This window comes from Poecilia latipinna, unplaced genomic scaffold (genome assembly GCF_001443285.1).
Source record: "Poecilia latipinna isolate Pla-1442-1.1 unplaced genomic scaffold, P_latipinna-1.0 Scaffold126, whole genome shotgun sequence".
Classification (NCBI taxonomy): Eukaryota; Metazoa; Chordata; class Actinopteri; order Cyprinodontiformes; family Poeciliidae; genus Poecilia; species Poecilia latipinna.
Genome location: NW_015112742.1, coordinates 22119 through 28539, shown reverse-complemented (window position 1 = coordinate 28539; position 6421 = coordinate 22119).

Here is a 6421-nt window from a genome sequence, read left to right as displayed (position 1 = left end):
AAAAGGCCAAAGGAGGTGAGACAGGCTTTCATAGCTCTGTCATTTACTCAAAAACTCCCCTCGAATCAAAGTATCCTCCCCCTGGCTTTTCTCTCCTCCACCAAGATGGTAATGTTCACCTTAAAACATCTTTACTGTACCGTGGCTGCATAACGCCGCGCTCTGCGCCGCTGTATGGCCGCCAAGTTCCCATCAAGCGCCTGATTTATGGTGCCTGATGCATTCCTTGGCCCTGCCGAGGAGGCAGTTTAGCTGAAATATGAGAGCAGATGCAGAGAACACACTCAAAGTGAATTTGACTTTGGGCCCCGGCCTGTAAAACTGCAAAGCCGATGCAGAACTTGAAGGTTTTGTTTGTGCAGAAACACGCCGCAGAAAGTATTTCGGCTATGTGACGTGTTTGGTGATAGCAAAAAGAGTCTTTTTTTTTCACTAGATGTGGAGTTCAGCTTTCACCCTGTAAAATTACACCAGCATTAAAAAGTACACCTCCTTCCTTTTTCCTGTCATTTACATGCACTAAATTGCATACAGGTGGGTATAGGATAAGAGCCCGACACCTTTTCCGTCAGATTTTCACCAAATAGCTCTCTTGCTTGTACCGCAAAGGCCTGTAATCAATCATTACAACTTCACAAAGCACTTTGTCTTCATTTGGGCCTTAAAGCAAAATTGCTGATAAACTAGAAGCAGATAAACAGAACCAGGCATTAGTGTGCGAGGGAAAAAGTCGCCTTATGAGGCGGTTTTCTGCAAGCCTGTGCTGCTTTGTCTGCTCCCGAGTTACAACAGCGTGATTACATGCTTTATTAAGTGCTGAAGTGCTCTCTCTGAGTAAAAGCAGATGTCACCACAAGGTCTGTCACTGAGTCTGGATCTGGGTGCCTGTGGTCAGTGTCTCGGCCCGCTTTGCGACTCGCTGCGGTTTCCCTGCAGCTTCAGCGCACAGAATCGTCACCGAGCGAAGTGGCTGAAAGAAGTTCAGACCGGCAAAAGTCGCTGTATGTTTCAATTTCCTGAGACAAACGCGGCGCGACTGTGCAGAATGAGATACGTTCAACGGAGGGAACAGACTCAAGTCCTTTAATGTCTGGTGAAAAACTAGAGAAAACATCATGACGGCTTTTATTGTAACGATCACCACAAGGCTGCTGATCATTATCAAGGTGCCACAAACATTCAGACCGCTACAAGCATCATCAACCCACCTTTCCACAATTTTACACCATTATCACAAACTTCAGTGAGTTTAAACGAGGTTTTAGAGTCAGAAGTCCACATCTAAACTCATTTGAGAATTTGTGGCAAGATTCACAAACTGATGATCGGAGATTTTCTCCATCCGGTATCACCGATTCTGAGCTATTTTGTAATGAAGAATGGGCAAAAACGTTGGTCTCTTGATGTTTCTACACTTGTTGAAACATACAAAAAGGTGATTTGACAAAGCTTTGATTCAGGGAACACAACATATAATTTCCCCCTCATATTCTTCTGTATTTCTTCTTCTTAAGGTCAGTGAAAGCCTGCACATTTTTTGGAGAACAAATCTTAATGACTTTCATTTCTTTTTCATAGTTACCCACTACTTTACATTACAGTATTTGCCAACCCTGGTCCTCAAAGCACGCTGCCCTGAATGTTCTTCTTCTTGTGGCTGGCAAAACACTAAATGGTGCATTACTGACACCAACTGGTAAGAAATGTTTATACTGTTTTACAGTAACACTTCATCTACTTCAAAATAAATTAATTAATTTATTAATAAATAATAAATTAGTATTAATTAATTTTGATCTACTTCAAAATAAATTAATACCTGCTTCAATTTTAACCAACAGATCTAAAGTGGTTTTGTTTTGTTTAGAATATTATTAAGTTTTATTTGATGGTTTCAGCATCAATAAATTAAACAATTTTAACATTTAAAGGAATTGAAATGTTTATTTTTGTAAAACTTTAAAAAAAAAAAAAAAAGCTTCATAGTTTGATTGTTGTGTTGCCATGGTTACAGTCTGGCGCCATGAGTTTAACCTTTGTGTCTGATCACGGGTTTCCCCAAAAACACATCTCAGCAAATATTAACCAATTATCTCTGATTACTTTAGGCTCCGCCCCCTCTGTCAGATGGGGGTGGAGCCTAACTCTGTTCTCATCAGCAAATGTAGCTTTATGTATCTTTTATTTCCTTCTTCTTCCCATTGGTTCTGCCAATGCAGAAAACTTGGTCGTTTGCTGCTTTAGCAAACCGGATTCAGATGATTAGGAACAACCTGTTAATCAGCCATTGATTGAAGTCATGTGTGCTGAAGCAGGCGGGCGTCTAAAACACAAAGGGCAGTGTGCCTTGAGGACCGGGGTTGAAAAACTGGTCTAAATTCAATTAGACATCATACTCTGCAACTAATTTGTGTAATGTGACAAAAATCTGAGAAGTTCTAACAGATCGCCGCACCCTGCAGATGGAGATCAAACATGTCTGCTGCCATGTTTAGCTTAATTAAACATGTAAATAATCTGCTTAAGGTAAGCCACTAAAGCTTGTGCTCTCTTTTCTAAAAGTGCATTTTCATTCTATTTATAAACAAGTGAGGGAGGGTAATAACCGACATGCTGCAGGTGTGACGGATAGAAACCAGGTGTGTGTGAGTGAAAGGCAAAAAGCCGAGTTAAAATGATTCACTCATTCACTGGACAGTTCACTACAGTAATACCTGCCTCATTCATAAATAGCATAGAACAAGGAAGATAGAAAATGTAAATATTTTGGTTTTCACCAAATTTAAGAGTCTCCTAATTGTGGAGGGAAATTATTTGAAAAGTTCCTAAATAAACAAAAATGTAATTTTATTCTAAAAAGCAATCACTGCGAAGTTTAAGTCACACAATGCTCACCAACATGACGTAAATAACTTTCAGGCAAAGTTAATTTGGTTTTGGACATTTGAGTAAAATAATAATTCCCCAAAGTGAAATTATACAAATGCTGTAGACAAAAGTATTTGGTCCCTTAAAGTTTGTTTTTTTGTTTTCTTGTCAAACTTAAATGTTTCTGATCATCAAGCAGTTTTCAGAAATGAGTTAACTTTAATTTAGGTTTGGAAAAACCTCTCCAAACCAACCTGGAACTATCTCGAAACAACAATCACAGTATTTTATTTTAATATCACTATTTTATACAGATCTGTTGCTGCCAAAACTGTAGACTCAACAAATAATTTAAATGGAACCAGTCTGACTGCATGAAGTAGGTGAGAAGATTGGAAATAGTCAATTTAAAAAAATTAAAAAACAAATCAATACTTCAATTATCTATGATTAAACATTTTCTATGCTAAAAATAATTACTGTGGGGAATAAAAATCTATTCACGGGGGGAAAATATAGTTTAAAAAATTATTTTTTTATTTTTTTCAAGAAAAAGATCAAATTTAACAGGAACCTGTTTAGGCATTTCGGGGAAACTTTCACCTCAGTTGCTGTAATATTAGCACTTCTTTGTTTATTTTGTTTTTGTTTTTGTTTGCAATGAAAGCCACTTAATTTATTGAAAAAAGTTAGATATCTGCTAAAATTTCTGGAAACACTTGAGACCTAATGCTTTTCTGTCCAAAATTTGAGAATCTTAAGGTCCATAGCACATAACTGTAGACATAAAGATCATTGATGGAGACCAACCAGTCTTGGAAAATGCTGCCTCAATCTCCATCTTGGTCTTTGAAGATCCAATCTTTATGACTCACTCACTGTTGCTTCTTATATTTGTCATGCAACCATTGTGAAACGAAAACTGGTGAGTCCAGTTTAGAGATCGCGTACCCATGTGAGGCTGCGTTTGACAACTTAAACTGTTCAGGTTTGTGCTAAAGTAAAGTTGTTCACCAGTTGCTCTGTGAGAAATGGTCAGACAGCTGATCAGGTTTCCGTAACCTTTAAGCTTTGATGACCACACACACTAAATCCTGACGCTAAAGCGCAGTAGCGAGGGGGAAAAAAATGGTTTCAAGGGAAGGAATCAACATTTATTTAAAAAAAACCCTCTTTGCCATATGCGCTGCTTGTGGGAGAAAACAATGTATTGCATTTACGTCTCATTATATCAATTAATCGTTGCACATCTGTAAGCGTGTATCCTCATTTTGGGGTCTGTTATGTATGTTTGTGTTACAATGGTGCGTTGGTTCTTTGGCACCTGCGCCGCATTACAAAGCTAAAGGCTTGGATAATATGCTGCAGGTGCAGTCCTGGCAAACGGGGAGATGGCAGAGTGCGAGTGTTTGTTTGGAGGGAGGAGGAGAAAGAGGAGGAGGAGGAGGAGGAGGAGGAGGAGGTCACCTGCTGTTGATGGTTGGCACTCAACATTAGAGCAAACGGATGACGTCAACCTAGACCCTCTACCTCCTGCGGACTGCGTGTTCGGAGGACCTTTCATCTCCGGAAACAACACCTCTTCCACAAAGCTGGCCTCACAGAGCCCGACGCAGGAACCGAGGGCTCTTTCTGTCCATCCTGCCTCCCCATCTGCAGCGCTGTCAATAATTATTGAAGGTAATTACGACGCCGATTTGGAGCGTTCTTTTATGGCTGCGTTGGCAGATCTGCAAAGTAAAGATGGGCTGATGGAGGCAGTCACAGGAGAAGCATCTCGGAATGACATCCAATAAGGAGTCGTTCTGGTTTGCAGAAATCTAATTATGGGATGGCTGATCTATAGTCACTGGCACAGCGATGTTATTCCGCCCTGGCACACCGTGTACAGTTGCAGTCGAACCCAGTGATATGGTCATAAATCGCTTGTAGATATTTGCACAGATTGACTTTTTCCTTTAGGGATTGCCATCATCGTGGCTAAGAATAACATAAAACCACCAGCTACAGAAGACACTTTTAAGCTACCTAGCTCTAATGCCCCTAAATAAAATCCACTGCAAACAGTTTCCTTCAGAAGTAGGCCAATTAGTAAACTGTCTCATCTTGAATAATTTAATCTTAAGATTGCAGAAACGCAGGTGTTCTGAAAACATTGGACAGCGTCATGAAGATTCAGTGAAAAAAGATGCGACTGAATGTAAAGTTTTATTCTTTTGCAGATAAACTGTCTGGATCTGTCTTCAAGGGACGGTATTCTTATGTTTCTATGCAAGTTGAAACATTTTTGTGCAAAGTGGTGCCCTCTTTGTGTTGAACAGCGGCTACTGCAGTCAGATTTTCCCATTGGTTACAACAGCATAGCTCGGTTGATGTTTACGTCACATCCTGGTATAAAACCATCTCACTCAGACACATGGTGAGTGAGTCAGAAGTTGGAATAGTGAGCATCGATCGATGGCGTTTCTAAGCTTTGCACATGTGTGACTCATTTGCAATGTGGACACGGAGTAGACTGGATCCGTCTGCAGTGCTCAGGCAGCAGGAGGGGCTCACAGCAGCTGCATGCTCGCTCAGTCAGGACAGTTACTACAGAGAGATTGCTGCTGCTTAACTTGTTACCAGAAAAGTCTCCAACAGCACAGAAAAACAGTTGATAGATTTGTCACTAATTACTTTTTTCTTTTTCAAAAAGACACTAAAGGGTCTGAAAAGTTGCTGAATATAGCAACAGTCATTAAGTTGGTGACAGTAGGTCTCCTCTTCCTGGCCCCGCCCATCAGTGGCTCTTGGCCCCGCCCCTCGGTGGTTCTTGGCCCCGCCCACTTTGGGATTTTTTTTAAAAATCGTCAGTTGCGCTACAAGGGGGTTAGCTGCACTTTAAAGCAAAATCGGATTATGAAACAATATCCTAGAGTTTGAACATCTTAAGAGGTCGGTTCAGTCCATCATCTGACAATAAGATTATTATTATCATTACTATTCCAAGATATGAAAGTCTACCTAAATTCGTAGATTAGGTAAGGAGTTTGCTTTGACAAAATGCCTTGTTGAGGTCAGAGGTTAGAGCAGAACGGCAGACTGGTTTGAGATAATGCCTGAAGACTACAGTGGTTGCCATTCCTGTCAGCTAAGAGGTTTGAACGTATGCCAATCGGATCGGAGACCGCTTCAAAAGCAGGAAGCTGACTTTGTTGCAGAGAATTCTGGATAAATGCAACCAAAACAAACACGCGAGTCTACCACTAGCAGGAGTAACGACTTGATGTCTTTTGCTGAAGACAAAAGAAAAATCCTACATCCACAAAAATCTGGTGCCACTTCATTTTTGTTTACATTTTGTGAAGAAGGAAGTTGCGCTCAGTGTCTTCTTCTAGGGTTTTCCTGTCGTTTCCTTCAATGGTTCTTGGTGCAGCGCCTCCACAGGCGAGGAGGGGAATAGGTTTTTCAAATGTTGCATTTTTGGTCCCCAATCTGAACTGAGCCTATGAGCTATAAAAACATCCTAAAGCTGTTCTGTTGGGGAAAGGAGTCCAACCCGGTTCTTTCAGGG